The sequence below is a fragment of the Ptiloglossa arizonensis genome, chromosome 3 (assembly GCF_051014685.1).
Source record: "Ptiloglossa arizonensis isolate GNS036 chromosome 3, iyPtiAriz1_principal, whole genome shotgun sequence".
In the NCBI taxonomy this organism is placed as follows: domain Eukaryota; kingdom Metazoa; phylum Arthropoda; class Insecta; order Hymenoptera; family Colletidae; genus Ptiloglossa; species Ptiloglossa arizonensis.
Window position 1 is genome coordinate 24,145,884 of NC_135050.1, and position 23,261 is coordinate 24,169,144.

At 45.8% G+C, this 23,261-nt stretch overlaps 1 protein-coding gene across 2 annotated transcripts in view; it reads right to left on the bottom strand.

The window, feature by feature from the left end:
* The window catches only part of LOC143145006 (uncharacterized), a 643,697-nt gene extending 620,673 nt beyond the window's left edge, over positions 1 to 23,024 (bottom strand). Inside the window, exon 1 of one of the 2 annotated variants that reach the window (XR_012991574.1) lies at positions 20,765 to 23,024. The gene's annotated coding sequence lies outside the window, so the exon portion shown is untranslated. The remainder of the gene's footprint in view (positions 1 to 20,764) is intronic. The other variant, XM_076307961.1, reaches the window with a different exon arrangement.
* Between the last annotated feature and the right edge of the window lie 237 nt (positions 23,025 to 23,261).

Below are 23,261 nucleotides of genomic sequence, written 5' to 3' on the forward strand. Positions count from 1 at the left end.
TCGTCGAGAAACACTGTTCTGGTTCACCCTTGTCGAGTAACGGACGACAGTCGGTTCGTTTCGCGGCTCGCGAACCTTGTCACGGGGTAACGATCCGTTGAGTTAACAGTGAACCCTGGATTCGGTACGCGTAACGCGGTGCACACATTTCGTACACGGTGTGTGAGTAAAAACCGCATCGGTATTCCCACTTTCGTTGGTGCACTTTCACAGCGGGTTCGTAACGGTAGCCCTTGCGCTCCCGCAATTGCATACCGGGCGAATGCAGTTCCGTACGCAAAAGAGATCGAGAACCGACGGTTTCGTGGCTGGAACACCATCGTGGCTCGGGGCACAACCGTTAAAAATGCGGATAATTATACGAGTCGAATCGGTTCACCTATATCGCGCGTTACAGGGTCCCTCGTTAAGAAAACGCGAGCGCACGCGCCGCGAAGGGAAATGGAAATGCACTTTACGCGACATAATTCGATGCACGTTGCGTAGCTCGACCTTAGAGCGTTCTCTCGCGCGACTTTACCACTTCGTGATCTACGAGTCAAAAATGTCGTGAATGTGCACGAAACTCGTGTTTATTTATGCTTCGTTGCGATTAGAGGGCTGAGGAAGTACGAGTGTGTCCAGCTCTGATTATGGAAAAATAATCGGCTTGTTCGGAAAATGATTTCGTTTTTCAAATTGGAGTATATACAATTTAATGAAATGTTTGTACACTCGAAACAAATCGTGTTTCGTTTTCACCGGAAAAAAACGAAACGACTTTCCGGAGAATCCAATGCATCACGAGATGGGTCGAAAAAGACCCGAAGGACGGTCTAGAATTAATTCGAGAGGAAATACGTATTTTCAGAGGGAATATGCGTTTGGAAAATTTTAACCCCGTGGCATGTTTTCGATTTATACCCACTATGGTCTATATTCATCCGGAACAATCGAATATCGGTGAAGGAGGATGTACTTTGGTGATTGCTCCACATTTAGACCGAATGAACGAGTCGGATGAAGAAAATCTTTCGTTTGTGAGAAATATTATATAAGGAAGTTGAGTTCTTTCGCGTAAGATAATTTGAATTGCAGAGGAGAGAAATGCTTCGAGACAACCTTGACCGTACGGATTCAAGATCGAACGATAAAACATGAAAGGAGAGGCGAATCGATGCAATGTGTAACGGTCGGTGTCTGTTTAAAAATCATGGAAAATGTACTAAGCAGGCTTGCAAGTTCCATCGGGATTCTTTTAACAAACAACGTAGCGAAACGAAATTCGAAGCATCGTGGAATAGTAAATAACAACGAAAACCGAAGAATGAGCCCGAATTATACATTACGGTAAAAGAACGTTAAAATATAATTGTTGAGCAGTACGATTGATCGAGCTTGCATCGTAACCGCAATTCCAAAACCACCTGTAGTTACCGTCCATCGAAACACAGTATTCGCACAACACGCGTTGAGGTATCGTTCATTTGGAATCTAATACTCGAAACGAAACGTATCGAGAGCGTCTCAAATCCGATAAAAAGAAAATTTCTAAAATTTAGAAAGCAGTTTGTCGTCCCGCAAAAGACGAAACACGCGCACAATTTGCTCGTAGAAATTACGTCCAACGGTGCACACCTCGAGGAACCGAAATCCCGATGATAAAAAAATGTAATTTTCAATTTACGGTGCACGAACCGCGCGAAATCGCGATAGGAGCGTGTACGGTTGCAAGGTTTCCCGACGTTTCAATGATACACGGAAACAGAAGCGATGAATACCGGTGGATTTACACAGACTGCCTCCGGAAAGCTGAACGCGCGTACGAGACGGTGCAAAGTTAACATCAATTTTGAATGCAGGCGACACGCGTGCACTTCCTACCGGCCGCGGACTTCCGTTCGCGTTTTAACGGATTTCACAAACGCGAGAGAAGTTCCAACGACGCGTAATAAAAGTCAGAGCCGCGACCGGCATCGTAGAAAAGTTCTATGACTGGGCTTGACCTCGCGCTACCGGGGGGCTTGTCTAGCGTCCACGAACTGGAAGTGTAGCAGGGAATTATGTGCATTGTGGTTACGTAAGAACGTCTACTCCTTAAATAATTGAAAGGCGCCAGGCGCGCGTTGTACCCGGTGTCCGTTTCGTACGATATCTCGTATCGAGTTCGACCCTTTGACATTCGTTCGGCGAACGTCACATGTGGAGAATCGTCTCGCGCGTTTAACGTGCATACACGTTGAACGCTCTTGAGCGTTTAACGCACACGTTCAATGGAGCGGCTGTAAATTTTGTTCACGGTCAAAGGGTTAAAGATACGCTCTTGAACCTTCGTTCCGCGAACTGGTCCCGCAGTTCAACTTTAATTTAGCGAACGTTGTGTGCGGAACATTATCTCGCGCGTTTAACGTGCATACACGTTGAACGCTCATAAGCTCCACGGAGCGTCTATAAGCTTTGTTCACGGTCAAAGGGTTAACGATACGCTCTTGAACCTTTGTACCGTGAACTGGTCCCGCAGTTCAACTTTAATTTAGCGAACGTCGTGTGCGGAACATTGTCTCGTGCGTTTAACGTGCATACGCGTTGAACGCTCGTGAGCTCAACCTAGCGCCTATAAATTTTGTTCACGGTCAAAGGGTTAACGATACGCTCTTGAACGTTTGTACCGCGAACTGGTCCTTTGATAAGTTCACGGTGAACATAGTCGGACGGAGTTTAATGACACGAGTTACTCGCGCGAACTTCTAATCGATAATATTCGATCTCGTTCGATCACAGGCGCGTGGGGATCGAAGGACGACTATCGATACAGGATCAGGTTGTCGGATCGAAATGAAACACCCCGTGGGACAAACACCCCTACGATGTTACTCGACAGAGGTGCTCGGAGACGTCGGTGGAATCGTGTTATCGATTTCGATCTTAAATCATCGCGGGCCCCGATTCAAATACGAATAGCTTGAAGAGCTATGGCTATGAGGATCATAGTTACCCGCTTTAACGCACCATTGACCATTCGGTGGAACCACCATCGCGCTACTTCTGATATTTTCATTTCTTAACACTAGAAGAACTACTAAAGGGAACAATTTGACTCGTTTCAAACTTCTTTCAAAAATTACTCGATGATCTTTGCCTAGAATATTCGTGGACAATTATCATGCGGTACTCGTAAATTAATTTACCCTTTCCCCGTTCAACTTCGAAGATACGTATGTGATCCTATACAAATAGTAATAGTTTCACCGTTGACTCGTTACAAACTTCTTTCAAAAATTACTCGATGATCAACGGTATCTTTCCCTAGAATATTCGTGGACAATTATCATACGGTACTCGTAAATTAATTTACCCTTTTCCCGTTCAACTTCGAAAATACGTATGTGGTCCGATACAAATAGTAATACGTTCACCGTTGATAGTTCTAGTGTTAAGAGGCCGTGGTTGCACCGCCGCGCCGCGGCACGCTGCACCGTGCGCGCTCCGCTCTTAATTGAAAGGTTACGAAACCTCGCGTTTAACGAATAAACGCGCACGCGCGCGCGCGTTGCGCTGCCTGGCCCGAGACGCGGAGCCTTCCGCGCGCGGAACACCGGGATCGTCCGTTGTATCTCCTACGATGGACGTGACTGCGCATAATCGTGCCGTGGAAAAAGAAAAAAGCGGGGAGGGAAAAAAAAAACGAAAATAAAAGGAAGAAAAATACGTAGACTTGCGCGCGTCGAGAGCAAAGGATGGTGGCGCTACGCGATTATTTCGCGTTACGCAACGACCGTACAGCATCTTTCGCGCGTACCAATTGAATCGTATCCGAGTCGAGTTTGACGCCTTCGATATCGACGCGTTACGTATCAATTTTCTCCCCCACCCCGGTTCAATCCGAGCCCCACCAGTGTTCGCGCGCCGCCGCCGCCGCCGCCGCCGCCGCCGCCGCCGCCCGTGGTGCGTGAAACGCCACGGAAAAACAGACCGACTGGAGATTACGTCGACAGAGCGAAGAGGTGAGAGGAGGGGGACGGGAGGGACACGCGGTACATTTCCGTGTATTTATGCGGCCGCGGAACTAACCGACCCACACCTACGTGTCCCGCCTATATACCTAGCCCCGCGCTATACGCTATACGCGGCTCTATAGCTTTATGAATGGAGCAGCACGCGTGCGCGACCACTGGAACAGTTCGAGCCGGCAGCGAAAGTGACCTGCTCTAACTTGTACCTGCTCCGACGCACGAACGTTGTATATACGCTATACGTTTGTACACGCACACGCTAGAGGCGTAAGAACCGCCTCGGATAATTGCATCGTGTGGCTAACCACTCCGGTGGACGCGAGAGTGCACCGCCGCGCTGCAAGTGTGAAATGCACCGCGGGGTGCCATGAATGGTAGTCCCACGATTTCTGCGATTCGAAGCGACGAAACTGGAATTTTACGAGAGATAGATTTTCGTCGATTCGCGCGCACTCGTGCTCGCGCGGTATGTCACCCGGTATACGTCCGATACGCTTCAACGGACCGGACGGTTCCCTAATCGGTGCTGTTTCTGGATAATAATGCGGAATAATTAAGGAAATAACTTTCGCTATTTAGGTGCAATCGCGGAGCACCGTCGTTTCCAATAACGAGTAGAAAGTTTGGAATCTTCGCGTTTAATAGGGAATCCGTACAGGACGAGCGTAAAGAGAGAAAAAAAAAAAGGAAAAGAAAAAAAAAATGTATATACGCGACGATACGACTTTCTCGAGATTACAACGATAGCTCGATATCGTTCGCGGGTGAACGAGACTCGATGGCGGGACCAGGTGTCGGAGATTCGCGTCGAACTTGAAACTTTCTCGTTTATCGCGTACAGTCGCGCCGGTAGGGGAAAAGAGACCGTGAACGAAAACGGAAACGTTTCGCGGATTTTAACGATCGAATCGGGCACGATCGCCGCGGATTTCTGTTACAACGCGTCCAAGTTTCGCCGCGCAGGCTCGAGCGTAAAGACACGCGGTTGCGCATTTTTGTTTCCCTTGGTTCTCGCCGGCTCGGTACGTTTACCGTGCACCGACAGCAGACGTGTCGAAATACTCGGATATCTGCATGGAACTCGGCCCCGCGCGGTACTACCGGTGCAAATAATTGTGTTATACGGGGACACGGTAGATAACGATCGCCGCGGATCACTCGTATCCGCGTGCGAACGAAAGCACACGTACCATTGCCAGGACATTACCTTATCCGGCCTTCTCTCCTTTCGCCTTGAAGACTACCGCGGCGTTCAGATATCCGAGACAAATGCCAGACACGGTAGCTTTACATCCGGGCAAACTTTCCGAACGGTGAAACCCTACGAGATAGTACGTACGCGGTTCTACGACGCGTACGTTACTAATTGCGACCGGCGATAATTTCTGCAATTTGCATACAATATTATCAAAGCTCTCGCGCGTGCTGTAAACGCTCCGGTTAAACCGCTACGCGTCTCGATACAGAATTCGCGGCAGACCGCGTTATCGTATGAACACGAGATAACGAGACGCAAACACTGCATCCGAACCCGGCGATTGCTAAATCGGAGCCATTTAAAATTAGAAGCGTCCGTAGTCGCGCGAACAACCACGAAAATCTAAGAAGACGCGATTCCAGTCTATCGGCCGTTCCGTCCGATGACCTTCGTCGTGACACACATGGGTCTTCTCGGACCCGGATTGGCTTTTACATTCGATCCTTTTCGGTATCGCGATTTTTTTCGGACCTGGATAAAGTTTCGTACTCGATCTCTTTTATTCTGGGTCTTCTCGAACCCTGACAGATATTACTTTATATTCGATCTATTTTATACCGGGTCTTTTCTAACCCAGACAGATATTACTTTATATTCGATCTATTTTATACCGGGTCTTCTTGAACTCAGACAGATATTACTTTATATTTAATCATTTTTTACTGGGTCTCTTTTCGGAGTCGAACTTTTATACTCTATCTCTTTAATATTGAGATTTTCCGAAACAAGATTAATTTATACTCATTTTTGTACCGAGAAGTTTTGTATTCGATCTCTTTTATACCGAGTCTTTCCTGACCCATATTTTCCCTGTTCAATTACACCATTGGTACAAGTTCCCTTAGAAATTGAAAAGACGATAAAATAATGCAATTTTTATTCGAAATATCGATGCAAGCGGAATCAAGTTACGAGTCCGTTTGGACCCAGATGTGATCATTCCCCTGATCGTCTAAAGCTCTCGTGTATCGAGGATTGATCAGAGTCTCGATGATCCACCTATTCGATCGATCTTGGATCACCGCTCGGATCCGGTGATCGCTCGATGAAACCGTCAACCTTCGTCGATTCTAGCGCGTGAAGAATCGCACCAGACTTTTCTCCCTACAATTAACCTTATCAACAAATGATAACTATTCTCTTTCCACCTATCGTGCGACGACGCCGTTAATTAAACTAATTGTGGGCGGCCCGGCTCATCATCGCCTTAGAAAGTCTAACAGAGACTCTGTATTAAAGTAGCCAATTATATCAACGCATCGCGCTCGCCGTGATACGTGCAATTAGGGCGTGCGTTTTGCGTCGACGTACGAAAAAGAAAGCGTTCAGAGGAACAGCGCAGCCGTTTTGACCGCGCTGAAATTACGAGCCGCTGGTGTTCCGACCTATTTCAGCCCAAAGATAATAATTACGCACCATTTTCCACGTGGAATCGAACGACACGAGCTCGTCGATCTTTTCTCGATTTCCTCGCAGATCGCGTTAACATTATCCTGGACTCGAAACGTTCGTTTTGCACGAAACCGACGTAACGTTAAAAAACAACCGTACGAAGTTTGCATTAATTTCGATCGCGTTGAAATTACCAATTATTCACCATTCGACCTATTTCAGCTCGGAGATAATAATTACCCACCGTTTGCCACGTGGAATCGAACGACACGAACTCGTCGATTTTCTCTCGATTTCTTCTCCAGTTACGTTAACATTGTCACATACTCGAAACGTTCGTTTTGCACGAAACGGACACAACGTCGAAAAACAACCGTACGAAGCTTGCATTAATTTTGACCGCGCTGAAATTACAAATTATTCACGATTCGACCTATTTCAGATCGGAGATAATAATTACGCACGGTTTTCCACGTGGAATCGAACGACACGAGCTCGTCGATCTTTTCTCGATTTCCTCGCAGATCGCGTTAATATTATCCTGAACTCGAAACGTCCGTTTCGCACAAAACCAACGTAACGTCAAAAAACAACCGAAGCTTGCATTAATTTTGACCGCGCCGAAATTACAAATTATTCACCGTTCGACCTATTTCAGCCCAGAGATAACAATTACGTCGATCTTCTCTCGATTTTCTCTCGATTTCTTCTCCAGTTACGTAAACATTGTCACGCACTCGAAACGTTCATTCTCCACGAAACCGTCATAACGTCGAGAAACAACCGTACGCCCCGTGCATGAATTTTCACCGAAAATTCGCGCTGAAATTACAAATTATTCACCGTTCGACCTATTTCAGGCCAGAGATAACAATTACGTCGATGGTCTCTCGACTTCCTCGCGGATCGCGTTAACATTGTCGCGGCCTGGAAAGGTTCGTTTCGCGCGAAACCGGCGTAACGTTAGAAAACAACCATACGCCGCGCGCATTAATAAACTCGCGGCCGGCGGCGCGCATTGACATTAATTTGAAATCTGTCCGAGCGAGATCTTATCGATTTTGTTTCGAAAGCGAATCGTGTTTTAGCATACGAGCGTACTTGGCGACACTTCGACGTAGCTACGCGGGCACGTACGACGATGCGCGCTTGCACGCGCGCGTTCGTACGCGCTCGCGTGGCCACGCTGGCGAATCGCTCGTCTACATACGTATTTTTTCACGATTTATGGTACACTCGACGTATTTACGACCGTACGGCGATTTCCGCATGATAATTACGATTCTTTGATTTGACGCACCGGACTGCAATATTAAACGAACGGGTAAACGAAAAGGAAGTACACTGCCGTTGAAAAGTGTGACCGGGTGAGATTTCGAAATATTTACCGCGAAATTGCAACAATATTAGCGAGCCTGATTCCGAGTCGTTTCGATACTATGATCGTTCTCGTTCACGACCTGTGATTTTGATTTTTGGTAATTATTTTTCTCAGTACGCGATATTAGTCCACTCTTCTTGAAGTACAACTGACTGTTCACAATTGTAACGAATTCAAAGAAATCCGCGAGAATCCACCAAGCCTACGATTCACGAGCTTTCGAATACGCTTTTGGCCGATTAATTACGTTACGCAATCGTATCGTCGTTCTTGTTCAAAGTAAACGACATAGAACGTACACCAGCAATTATCGAACGAGAGAAACGTTCGGAAGATTCGTAATATACCCCGGAAAACGCTAAAGCTTCGTTAAGAACACCGAACGTACTTTCGAGCGACGGTGTACGCGTTTTCTAGGAATTCGTTGGTACTCGTTTCGAATCGACTAAAGATTTTCGCGAAACGCGCTCGTTTCATCGCGTCGCAATGTCTAGAATGTCTCGTATACGCGTGTGAACATATTAACGGCTCGCAAGCGCGGTTTCTAATACGCGGTCGTATAATAACGCGTTAATAGGAATCCATCGAGCTTATAGCACCGTGGCGTGTAGATATACGCGGGTCTCTGACATACATGTATATTTATTTATCAATGCACGTATATATCTGTACACACATGCGTATATAAACGCGTACCGCGAAAGAAATTCTCATTCTGTCGCGCGTTAATGTGGATCACGTACGTGTGCCTCATACCTCTACCTGGTATCAGATTTTATCGTCCCACGTGAAAGAATGAAAATTAACGAGCTGATTTAGGTCCCGGATTACGGCGCGCGGAGTTGGGAGACTTTTCGCTATTCAGTCTACGTAAAACATATGTATGTATATCGTGTGAGACGAATCGGTCGTACACCGGTGCTACCGTGTCGGTCGATCGGTCGTTCAATCGTTCGATCGTCCTTTACCGAAATGTGTTCGCAGGTGTGCGCGCGCGCGGCGATTAGCTCCGCGTCGGTATTAGAAAGCGGGGTGTTTCCCTTTTAAAAATGATCGCTTCGCGTAGCCGAGGAACACGCTAATTTTTCCCGATCGGGTGAAAGGAACAGCGCCGCGCCGAGCAAATGGTCAGTTTTCTCGGTGGATAAACGAATCGGTAATCGCCTTTTGTCGAGTCAAAAGCAACGTTTCATTAAACGTAATCCGGTGCTCCTTAACTACAACCTCCGTGCCGCCACCGCGACGTTAGAGTATCAATTATGACGGGACGTACATCAATTGAGACGAAACGGCCCGGTTGTTTTTATCGAGTTTCTCATTATCGACAGCTACTTGCTTCTATACTCTCCCCGTACTACCGTTGGCCACAGTTTGTAGCAAGCGTTTCGTTTTATTTTACCGCCGACCTATTCCCGTTTTTACAGCACCGTGGCCGGTACGAGATCTACCGGCTACGTAACGCGAAACGTTCTTGCGGGCCTCGGACTCGCGAGTTTCGAGCTGTTTAAAAATCCCAGGCGCATAACCGCGCACACGCGTTCGAATAACGTCAATCGTCGGATCAACGAGTCGTCGGCTCCGCGAATTAGTGTACGATCGATTTTTCCGGACTTCGTCCTCGAACACCGAGACACCGCGAGAAATGTTACAATTGAGGTGCTTCGTTCCGATTGTTAATTATCCAAGAAATTTTCTTATACTTTCGCGTTCGATAAAGTTCAAAGCACGGAACCACGCATAACGCCAACGTCACGTTGCGAACGATAGTAACTCGACTCGCGTCTTTTTCCGCGTTTACCACAGACGACACATTTTCGAACTTGATCTTTTTCTTTCGATGCCTCATTCGAGGTATTTTTCATGTCGGATACTCGATTGACAAAAGTATTTCGTGTAACGTATGACATAAAGGTATATATTGTATGAACGTATATATACGCTCTCCGTACCTCAGCGATCACATTTCCAGGGCGTATATATACGCTCTCTGTACCTCAACGACAACTTTTCCAAAGCGTCTATATACGTTCACCGTACCTTAGCCATCAGTTTTCCAGAGCGTATATATACGCTCTCAGTACCTCAGCGACCACTTTTCTAAAGCGTAGATACACGCTCTCCATACCTCAGCGACAACTTTTCCAGAGCGTATATACACGCTCTTCGTATACGAATGGTCGTTCTTCGAGGCCGTATATATACGCCCGCCGGAGCGAAACGATTAAAGATACTCGAAATCGTTCAAACGTCCCGTTAATCGTCCACTCGACCGCGAGACGGTTGCAAATGCATTTTTGCATCCCGGAAATGCACTCGCGGTGCGTATCGTTGTCCGTACGCTCCGAAATCCCCGACTTATCGCGTTATCGCGATAATCCGCGACTCGAAAGTCCGACAAAACGATAACGAAACAACAACCAACGGTTCCAACTAACGCTGGAACTACCAGCGGGGGAAAAGCAATAACAACGACGCCTCGCGTCTTTTATTGCCACCGCACTAAAACTGACTATTCGCACGCATTCGCTGCACCGGAGCTGTAACGAGGGTCGTAGTTAGAAGTATAATGCGATGACGTGTAAATAGCGGTCGGTGTACAATGCCCGATTCGTGTTAGTTTTATCTCTCCGGCGAGCAATACGTGTTCCAACCGAACCGCGGGGTGTAAAACGATAAACGTAATTCGATATGTTATTACACGTTAGTCACAGTAATTTTCAGTTACGCTCGCGCCGCTTCTTATTTTAGCTGACGCGAGATAGCGACCCGCGGATAACGTATTTTATTAACGAGACAAAAGGAGCAGGCCGTGAGTGTCGCGAAAAAACAACCAACGCCGCTGATACCGCGTCATTAGTCAATAGAATTAATCACCGACCCTTTGTGTCGAATACGCGTGAATCAGCGTGAAACTAGTCACAACCATCGACCATCTCGTCGATGAAAAAGTCTTTTACGTCGAGGCAACGCGTTGCAACCGAACAATATATTATTTTACACGTCCGAGCGTAGAGAACCAAACAATTGATTACGGGTGTTTCGAGTCTCGAGGAACATCGCTGACGAATCGAAGCTTCGGAAATATACGAGTAAATGTACGAGTAAGTGTGGTAACTTCAGCAGAAATTGGTTCGAACGAATGTTCATAATTTCCGTTTCAAACGGAATCGTACATTTCCGAATAGATCGACGTATTCGACTCGCTGTAAAAGATTATCGAACTACGCTGAATAGTGTCTTTTCGTCGTATTCGAGTTTTAATTTTGATTATATACTTTGTATAACGTTGTTCGATAAATCCGCGTTGATTGGTAAAATTAGTTCACCGTCCGCGTTGCAAAAAAAATTGTCTCCCGTTAAAAAAATTGAAAATGTCCAGATTCTGGCTAGTAGACGCGACGAATGGAATAGCGCGCTCGGTGGTCCCCTTAAAACCATAATGCATCGTTCGTACGAACGAATTCTCGCTAAACTTGCCGCGATACGAAATTGTCGAAGTGTTGCGCGCCGTATCGGCGATTTAAAAATTCACGAAACTTTCACCGCGGTTGGTCCCGATCGCGGTTCGGGGAACACTTTCGATTTCCGAAAAAAAGTAGTCGCGCTGATGTCACACGACGGATTCTCGTAATAGAGACAGCGGTAACGATGTAACGATGTGTACGCGCGCGGGTGTGTGCGTGATCATCGTCGTGTGCATCGCGTAAATCGTCGCGCCGAACCACGACGAAACTGGCCGTAGGGGAAAATTAATACGGAGTGTACGGCAATTTTAATATCACCGACACCCCGCTCACTCCCCTCGAAAGGGTAACCGAAGTTACGTGGGGACGTGGTATTGAACGGTAGCCGTCAGCGTGCGATCCCATTAGCCCGTATTGTATGCTAATGAGCGGTTGTCGCCTGTGATCCATGCTTATATCGTGTTATATCGCCGGCGGCGGTTCTCCATTTTTCACCGGCTGACATAACGCATCTTCGTTTCCGCGTGGTGAGACGCATCGCGATATCGCGTCTCGCCGTCTTACGTCACCGTCCCACCGATCGTGAACAAATAATTTTTACACTCGCGAGGAAAGGAATCTTCTAATTTCCTCCTGGGACGACGACGACGAAGAGAAGGAGCAGGAGGAGGAGAAAGAGGAGGACGGGGACGACGAGCCGCGCCGGTTCTACTTTTTCGATCGTTCAAAGGCGAAACTCGTCCGGAGGCGGCAACGCATCAAAGCCAATTAAATGGTTAATTAACGCACGCTGCTTCGCTGCTCGCGCATTCGGGAAATTAACGTTTTTTCAATGCGCCGGGGAAACCGGTGAGAACTGTTGCTAACCGCGGCGTTAAGTTATGCACGATTTAACACCCTGATACTTGTTGCGACCACGGATGAAAAAATCTCGTTGAACTCTCGTAACCTTAGGGTTGCGGAAATGTTCGCGTGCTTCGAAGGGTTGCGAGGGTTATTAATACGTTGTTTCATTTTTCAAGGAGTATTCGATACGCCGATCATCGAAACTCCGTCGAATCCATTTCGATACGATTATTCGCGAATGTAATTGCTCTACTATGTTACTCTCGCGTTGTCGAGTAACTCTAAACCCCAGCAACCAGTCGTTTATAGCAGAGGGTAATCGTTGATTGGTTATTTTATTTTTCAAGAAATATTCGATACGTCGATCGTCTATCGAATGAATCTCGATACGATTATTCGCGAGTGTAATCGCTCAACGATGTTCCTTCCGCGTTGTCGAGTAACTCTAAAACCCAGAAATATAGCAGAGGGTAATCGTTGATTGGTTGTTTTATTTTTCAAGAAGTATTCGATACGTCGATCATCTATCGAATGAATTTCAATGCAATTATTCGCAAGTGTAATCTCTCTACGATATTACTCCCGCGTTGTCGAGTAACTCTAAAACCCAGAAATATAGCAGAGGGTAATCGTTGATTGGTTGTTTTATTTTTCAAGAAGTATTCGATACGTCGATCATCTATCGAATGAATTTCAATGCAATTATTCGCAAGTGTAATCTCTCTACGATATTACTCCCGCGTTGTCGAGTAACTCTAAAACCCAGAAATATAGCAGAGGGTAATCGTTGATTGGTTGTTTTATTTTTCAAGAAATATTCGATACGTCGATCGTCTATCGAATGAATCTCGATACGATTATTCGCGAGTGTAATCGCTCAACGATGTTCCTTCCGCGTTGCCGAGTACCTCTAAAACCCAGCAACCAATCGTTTATAGCAGAGGGTAATCGTTGATTGATCGTTTCATTTTTCAAGGATTATTCGATACGTCTATCGAATGAATCTCGATACGATTATACGCGAGTGTGATCGCTCAACGATGTTCCTCCCGCGTTGTCGAGTACCTCTAAAACCCAGCAACCAGTTCCTCGTAGCAAAAGGCAATCGTGGATTGATGGGTGCGTAAATTTTTAACGCGCCATTAAAATGATCGTGAAAATGATCGCACGCAGGCAGTCAGGCAGGCAGGCAGGCAGGCAGGCAGGCACGCACGCGGTTGTTTCGCGCTCGCGTTGCGTTGGCGTCCGAAGGCATTCAAACTAAAACCCGAACACAATGAAGCTTTGTGCAAACGGCTGAAACGAGTGCAATTAACGTTACGAGTACCAGCGGGTCATTATCCGGCTGAATCCAAGCCTCGTCTCAAAACCGCAAATTACCTCCAGTACGTACACGTGTAGAACGGCGAGCACATAAACACGCGCTCGGTGTATACAACAAGATCGTACGTAGATCGAGTATCACAGTACAAGATGGATTAGATATCAACAATTAAGAACACGAATGTACAAGCGTATTAGTTAGACGCGCAGGGATAGTCGTAAGCGTGCAAATTAATTAACCATTACCACGAAACGGCCACGTTCTTTTCATACCGAGCTAATTCACGCAACGCGTTACAATGTAAATACCGCGTAACGTTAACAGTTTCCAACCGGTGAGATATGCGCATAAACATAAAGTCCATTAAAATTATTAACGAGATCGGTGGATGAAAAGAGCCATTTGTAACTTTTATTCGCGACCGTGTACATACATATATACAAGAGTGTAATAACGAACGCGATTATCATCGAGGTTTGACAACGTATGGAAAAGTTGTTCGTGCGAAAGAACCTTCCGTTCGTTCAAAAGCGTAACACGCTGGGAACGTACAGTTTTACGGGTGAACACGATCGGCTGATCTCTGGGTCAATTTTCTTTCTTCGAAACAACACGGAAATGTAAAATATCGTAACACGTACTATATATTCCACACTGAAATACAAAACGAAATTCTCTTTTATTATTTCGGCCCCACACCTCGAGGAACAGAATTCTCCTCGAGGAGAATTCTTCTCCTATTCTTCTGCGTACTTCTAATTCCTCGACTCGTTTCCAAAGCGGTTCTTCCTCACGAAAGAAGATAAAACACCGTTCGGAAGACAAATCGAACTATCCTCGATTTTAAAACGAATCCATTCGGTTGTTCGGAACATCGTTTCGTTTTCCAAAATGGAGAATGTACAATTTGATAAAATATTTGTACATTCTAAAAAACTCGTGTTTCATTTCCACCAAAAAAAAAAAAAAAAAAAAACGAAATGACTTTCCGAACGACCCAATAAACATTTTCCGGCGCGCGTCGAAGAAACGCAACGTCGTAAGGAAAAGAGACAAAGAAAGAAGCCGTAAACGGCTCAGAAGTAAAGAGAATAAAATATATTGCGTTAAACGTGCGTATTTTGCAACACCGTTACCGTTACCGCGCGGAAAAATCGCGGTACCGTTTGAAGGTTAGGTACAACGTGTCTAACGTTTCTTTCAATTAATTTCCATTCGTTCTTCCGTGCGCAGTGGTGCGAGATAATCGTGTCAATAATCATCGGAACAAGTTATAGAGCACGTGTTGCCGCGATCGCGCGTTCGTAGGCGATTAAAACGTCTCGTTGTACGTCGGAAGTCGAGCGAAGACAAAATCAGGGACGTCTAGGCGTTGTCACTTGGCTCGCCGAGCCCGATATACAAACCGTGCCGACATAATTATGCTACGCGCCGTCAGGTAGATGAAGCCGATACGGACGTGGGACCATTTAAGCGCCTTTAGGAGCATAAATAATCCTATTAAACGTGTCACTGGCTGTGTCAACAATCTGACAGCCAACAAGATAGGAGTCTAGTCGATGGAACGGTTAGGTGTGTACCCAACTCCGGTACGCGCGATTCTCCGGCTCGAAATCAATGTCGGGGAGTCATGGGCGTGATTTCATCGGGGAAGAGAAAAAAAAAAAAAGTTCGTCTAAAGTGCACCGCGTTCAAACATTACGCAAGACACCGGAGAGGCGGATATATCCGTCTACCGTCGCGTAAACTCCAAGCCTAAACGAGCCTGCATCGTGACGCGAGAAGAACGCCTGGAGAGGCGGAGCCTTTTTCGGAAAATCTCACCTGCGATTATTACACCTGCGTGAAACCTTAACGATAAGATATTCGTTCGTACGTCGAATATCCGTCTAACGTTACAATATCCCGCCAAGTGAAAAAAAAGCGATAACGATTGTCAAACGATCGATTTATCGGTGAAACTCTTCCGAGTACTTCTCGACCGAGATCGATAAGCACGCTCGAATAAATTTGAATACCTCGAAGGAATACCAATTTCTTTTCTTTTTTTTTTTTGTGGAATAAAGCAAAATTTCTTCGAGCGAATAATAATCCGTGCCCGTGTCACCGACGTTTCTTTTCTTCCCGGAATGCAAATTTAAAGTACACTATCCTTCCGCGGTTATCTATACTCTTTTCTTTTTTCTTTTTTCGCACGTTCGAAACGCATTCTCGCAATCTCGATCTTTTGCAGCGGTCGAGTAAAAATCGTGCAACGCATTAAAGCTGATGGAAGCATAATGACGTTTTAGATAGCGTTCGTGCATTAGGCGTTAGGTATTACGCACCAATCCCGGTGATGATTAAAAAATATACGTTTACGGTGAACAGTTATTCCGTAGCTGAACACCTGTTTATTCATTTGGATTCCGCAAGCTACTTGGCCGTCTCTCAACGTGTAGGTAAATATAAGTACACGGAACGCACGCGGTTCGAGTGCCGTCGAGAAGTCTGTAAACTTGGAGGGGAAGTGTAAGTTTTGCTTCCGAAACCACGATGTATAAAGCACACCCGAGCAACTTTACACGCGAACCACGGTACGCGTTTTTCCACCGTGGTTCTTCAATGCCAACGAGAAATTCTCTTTCGCTCGCGCTCTTATCGCCACCGATGGAAAATGCAAATAAATAACCGAGTACAGGAGTAAGTTCAAATTCTACGAGCTTGAAATTTCTTCGCTTCTTCTCACCTTATTGGCAAATTTTTACAGTTTTCTTTTTCTTTTTTCTTCGTAGCTTGCACTTTCGCGACGAATTAAACTATCGTTGAAGGAAGTATATTTAAACGTTGATATACAGCTTCTTCTCACCTTATTTATTGGCAAATTTTTACATTTTTTTCTTCTCGTAGCTTGCACTTTCGCGACGAATTAAACTATCATTGAAGGAAGTATATTTAAACGTTGATATACAGCTTCTTCTCACCTTATTTATCGGCAAATTTTTATATTTTTTTTTTCTTTCGTAGCTCGCACTTTCGCGACGAATCGATCTATCGTTGAAGGAAGTACATTTAAATGTTAATATACAGCGTTCAATCGTTTCGTTCTACCGTTTGAGAACAAAGGTCTACTCTCGAAGAACTATAGATTTCTCTGTTTTACGTTCGTCGGGACCAAAAGTTTCATTTACTGGCAAATTTGTACATTTCCCTCGTAGCGTGCAATTTCACAACGACTTAATCTATCGTTGAAATAGGCACACGCGTTGACATTTAGTATGCGAGTACATACGTCGTTCTACCACCCTGAGTAATCTATAGATTCCTTTGTTTCGCATTCGTCACGGACGAACGATACCAAAACCCTCCACTTTATTTATTAGCAAATTTGTACGCTTCCTTTGTAACGTGCAGTACCACGACGAATCTTAATCTACCGATAAATAAGCTCACGCGCCGACATTTAATATTCGACCGTTTCGTTCTACTACTCAAGGGTTGCTCAAAGGTTCGGGTCTACCTTGAAAAATCTACAGATATCTCTGCTCCTTATTTATTAGCAAATTTGTCAATTTTCTTCTAAGCGTGCAATTTCACAATCATAATCTACCGTTAAAATAAACTCACGCGTTGACATTTACTGTGCAACCGTTTCCTTCTACCATGCAAGCGTTAAGGTCTACCTTGAAAAATCTACAGATATCTCTGTTCCATAATACATTCATAGATACGAAAACTCAACTCCTCGTTTATTAGCAAAATTTGTCCATTTTCTTCCAAGCGTGAAATTTCGCAAGGAATCATAATCTACCGTTAAAATAACCTCCGGTGTTTATTATTCAGCTACACGTGTCGTTCTACCGGGTCCAAGGGTCCGAGTCTCCCCTGAAAAATCCATAGATTTCACCGTTCCGCGTCATCGTCGCGAAACGATACGAAAACTGCCGATACACTCGACCGTTTCGCGAACAGGACGAACGAACAGGTACATAAATTACCGCGATAGAGTCCGCGTCGGTTTTCAAGAAAGCGTATATTGTTCGATCCACGCGGCTCACCCGTGGCGCGCGAATTACAGTACTTTTCATAGACCATAACTTTCTGGATACGGTTCGACGGAGCTTTGTCGCAAGTCGTGGTGGCGGGCCCCTCGTAAACCTGACAATTACACGAACCCGTACCGCGCGCCATGAGTCGCAAATGAAATAACCGCGAGCGACTAATAACCGTCCTCCCTGTCTCTTTGTCTCTTACTCCGTGTACCCGTGTTCCCTCTAACGGCGTGCAACAGCGCCGGAACGTTATTCGTTGGGTGCACGGCCGTCGGTAAACCAAATTAGGAACGTGCGACCGCAAATTAAGATGCGCCTGCCCGTTTCTCGCACGTATGACCCGCGTACAACACCGTACGTTCGTGTTACACGCGTACACGCGCACGTATCTCGGACCACCTCCGCGGCAACATTAATTTTCACTCGGAACGACACTCCTACCGCGATGTTTACGTTTTACCAACTTTTTCCTTATTCGCGAGAGCGTTTATGACGCGCACTCGACTCGCCCCCACCCCCACTCCCCCCGCCCTCGCTGATATACTGTTATACAATTGGTACGACCGAGAGTCCAACGACTCTCATCGAAATACACATAGAATACACATTTTACGTAACTAAATACGCGACCGTGCGTTCCGTTACCATTAAACTGACGCGCCGCGAACGTACAAGTTCGCCGGTGAACGTAATCAGCACCGAGCGATGGAGATGGACAAAATTCTTACCTGAATTTACTGGCAAACGATAAACAACGAGTTACGCGTTACGGTAGAAATTTGATTTTATGTCGACCGTTTCCACTCGGTGTACTTTCTCCGATTCGGAAAACCGATATCCGGAATCGATATCAAAATTGAGTTACTCCTTTCGAGTAAGATGTAAACATATGTAGACGAAACGTTGAAACGAAAATGTTCCGTTTTGAATAAATTACACGATTCGAAGGATTTCGTCGAGGTGCCAGTTTCTGGCAGCGGAAAAGCTTCGAGTGCAAAGGGTTAAACGGATGAAAACTTACTCGAGTCGATCGTCGATCGAACGAGTGGTTGCACGCAGTTTGTATCGGTCGTCTACAGTTCGAGTCGAATTCTGGCCAGCTTCGAAGGCCACCGAATTTGTTTCTTCTTCAGTATCGCTTAGTTTGTTTTTAAATACGTACGGCGACGCCTTCTGCGTAAATATTTCTACATATTATATTCCTATGAATATGTAGCAGTTCCTGTGTAAAAAAAATCCCTCCAATATTGAATATGTATGCGAAGATCGTGGAGTCTAAGAAGGTGAGTCTACGTGGCAGACTCGAAACCAAACGCGCGACTCTCTTTCCGTTGCTGTGCTTCGAGCTCCTAACGTATTTAAAATCGCCACGAACGCGTTCACGATTAACCATTCGCGTAGAAATAAACGGTAAAATAATACAGGTTCGAGGACTGTTGTATTAATTAAAAAGAAAAGCGATCTAATACAATTTTGTTGTAGAATCGAGTTCTCTACTTTAACTGTATCTAGCTATTTACTTTCGAATATTTTACACATTTCCTGTTTCTTTATTTTTTAACGCAATCCCCGTCGGTAAACCCTAGATTGGATTTACTATTTTTTGGAAATTCAACGAAGACAAAGTACAGACCGGAGAACATTTCTTCCCGATGAAAGAATAAGTAGAATGTACACTTTATCCAGCTAAATACCTACGCTGTATATAAGTTAGCGTTAGATAAGCTTGTTATGAAACTGCAAACTCGACGTAAAAAGTTGCCAATGAGCAATTCAGAATACTGTTTATTGGCAATTCAACTTTTTTTGCGTTTCGTTCAAGGTGCAACAACAGACTGAATATAGAGTGCGCGTAGACTAGCGCTGGCCAATCGGGAACGACGCTTTGAGAAAACGATGTGGGCCGTCCTACCAGTCGAGACGAAGAAAGTGAACATTTCAAAACGGTGAAGTAAAATGTCCACCGTCGAAAGGAAGGATGATTCGCGTTTTAAAACGAGCGTGTTTTCTTTCCACGAACTATCGAAAACGATGCTGATAAAGCGTATCATTGCACGCTACTAAAAGACAACGACGCGTATCGTACGTTGTCGGTTATTGCCGAGAGCTTATCACCAAGTGTGTACCTTCATTATGCGGGCGGTGTTTATCATTGGCTGTGGCCAGTGGCGTGCCTCTAATCTCGTTCTTCGTGTAAGTATTCGCAACCCTAATGTCTTTTTCTATTTTTCCCTTCGTTCTACTTTCAATTTTGCAAACGAACATTACTCTTCTTTTTTTTTTTTCTTTTCAACATTACGAAAGAATCAATAATTAAAACTCGAAGGTAACGACCAACGGGTACGCATCGCGCGGAATTATACACGATGCAGACACGATACGAATAGATGTTACGAATCGATGGAAATTCGTCGATAGATTCAATTATATTGTAATCGTTAAATCGTAGATGTAACAAGGTAGTGTTCAAATTTCCTGTACCGTAATATTATCAATCGTGGGCACCCACACGCGGGTAGTAACATTAATATTTATGATACGCAATCGGACAACGGTGTTAATTAACCGGTTTGTTCTGGCATTCTGTGACAAAGATTGTAACTCGAAGAACTTAAGAAATAACCACTCCAGAAATACAACGCAGCTTGCATTCCTGTGTGACACAGAGCGGGGGAGGACAGACGCAGACAGGAGGCAAAGATCGATAGAGGTTCGTCGACTCGACAACTGACCGGAGTCTATATTCTGCACGACGGAGTTACTAATGCTTCGAAACGTAAAAATTATCATCGTTTCGCACACTCCCGCGGGGACGTTTGTTACAATTTTGTACCAATCGCTTCGGAAAATTTTGCGTTAAATTACGTCCCTCCCGCTCCCCCCTTCCCCGTTCCGGTGCACGCGTAACGAATAATTTCGCTGGAGGTCGAAAATGGCGGGAAAATAACGTAGTTCGATTTTTCGACCTCGACACGAACGACCTTCCGCACTCGAGCAAACAATAACAACGTCCTACGTTCGTTCCTTGTTTCTGTTTACATGCTCGTAGACACAGATGTAATTCCTTTGTACTCACCAAAGCTTTCTATTGAGATGATTCCAGGCACCACGTTCTCCTCACACTTGACTTAATCCGAGTAATGGCGTTGCTGGCATCGGCTATCACAGTGTTTCCGCGTGCACGAGAAAATATTCCGAACTGTCATCGTCGCAGTTGGTGTGTACGAGCTGCGGTCGCAGGCACCGCACAGAAAACAAAAAATCACTTTAGACGAAAGTTCGAGAAGGACAGTCACTTTACGCGCTCACGGCGAGTTTATTGATAATTGATTGAACGCGGTCGAATCGTCCGTCACAGGTACAAACGATTGTCAAAACGTGTTCGTAGAGACACAACAAACTTTCACATTCATCGCGAGTTCGAATTTTCCTAACGAAGGCTACTATTATTCACTGCAATCACAATTTTCAATTCTGATGTGTTTCGTTCAACGTTACGCGCGCGCAAAAATTCCGCGGCCATCGCCCATTGCGACCAGAACTCTGCGACACGAAACAATATCGATATATCGATATTTTTCCGAAGGTCACTGCGACACCATCCTCCGATTAGTAGAACTGTCACGGTTACGTCTCGTCTTAACAGAATGAGTTATATTTATCGACTTAGTTCGAATGATTAAATTTCGTAACGTTTTTAAATTAACCGTTTACGTCGAAAGACGAGTGTCCATTCTCGATCGATACCCAGAGAGATATTTATTTCGACGAGCGATCGGTTTTTCGTAATTTCGTTTCGTTCGTTTTGTAGCGTGTTGTTGATGGCCGCCAAGGGTCAGTCACGTTTGTAAAACCACCTGACGGCACTATCGCGAACATAACGTACACTAGATTGCTACTTCAAAAAGCAGTGCGTCGTATGTATCTCTGACGTATTCGATTTGTCGAATCGAGTGCGTTTGAAACGGTGACTTAACCAAGTATGCCTGTTTTGTATTCAATAAACTCCCGTCTGAACATAGGTTAGAAACGTTTGATCACGGAGAACCGACGAACAATCGATAGTAACGGAAATGCTTCGATATGTCGAACGTGATGTTTTGCAACGGTTAGTCGGAGAATATATGGTAAAGAATTCTCGAATCCACTGTCGCTGGACAGATTCCACTCTTGAGTTTCATTTCCGGATGAGAAGAATTTTAAGATGCGCGACGTAAATCGCAACAAGTCTTCGTAGCCAAGTATGATGTAGCGTGTTCCAAACTTACTGGTACTTGCATCGACGAAACTGTAACACGTTTTCGCTCGATTTGTCATCGGCACATCACGGATCATCCAGACAACGTACTCCGACCGACTGATCGAATCACGCTTAACTCCATCGTCCGAACTTCTGCCCGACGTGTTACATCAGCGGCGCGGATGTCAATGTATCCTTCCAGCATCGGTAGTTCCGAAGACAACCATCGGTAGCGGTGAGTACGATCTAGAAACTTTCTTTCATCCTTCGAGGTTTTATCCGAGGACGTCGCCGCGTAGCCGTTCGAAAGCCGATGATCTTTAACGTTCACGTGATTGTTCGTTTGGTCGCCATCGAGTCGCGGCGCGATAAGTTAAGCGAATTACGCGGAAGAAGAGAAATTCTGATTAAACACGAAAACGCATGCAAAGACGACGCACGAAACAACGAGTGGACGGAGCCGCTACTGGCCGACTGCCGACGGTCGAACACGCTCGGGTCCCAACGATCAGCTGATCGCCACGCGCGCTACTATGGTAACCAACGTCAGCGGGCTCTGGTAGGGTTGCACGCGCGCACACGACTTTTGGAAGGCGCCCGTATGCCACCGCGCGGTCCAATAGCGTATATATGTATACGTGCGTCGTCGAGTTTCGGGTGAGTGAGTGCGTGCGTCGTCGCGTTGTGCGTGCGTGCATGCATGCGTGCCTACTCACACACACACACACACACACGTGGCTAGAAGGTGTACGTATATCGTGCACAGTGTCCGTCGATGACAAAACACGACGACGAAGGAAACCGACGGAGAAGCAGAGGTCGAATCGAAAACAACTTTTCGGCTTCTCCGTGTTTCTTTAATTCCTTTTTCTGTCTCGCTCGTTCCCGCTCTCCTACTCGATTGCGCGACACGCGACGTCACGATGGACCTGATGATTACGACCGCGTGCCGTCGCAAGGTAGTTGAAATACTGCGTGACTCGTCACAAGTACGACGGCGGTGACCGTGTCTGACAGGAAGGAAAATCACGAGGTAAGCGTGGCGCGAGCAGCTACGTACGCCATCCGCTCGTGTCGGCAGTCGGGCGTGCACTGCCTTCCTGAGTCGCCGGTTGGTTCTCGATCCTCGACTCGGCTCGCTCGACTCGCTCGCCTGCTCGCGGCCTCCATCCCCGTATCGCGCTACGCTCTAACGCTCGGTACACGATGCTGTTGACTGGCGCACGACTTACCCGCTTCTTTTGCCGATCTCTCCCTTCGGTCCATCGGTGTCATTACTGTTTGCCGTTTTTACCCGACCTTGGGCGTATCGAGGTTTTCTAATCCTTGAATA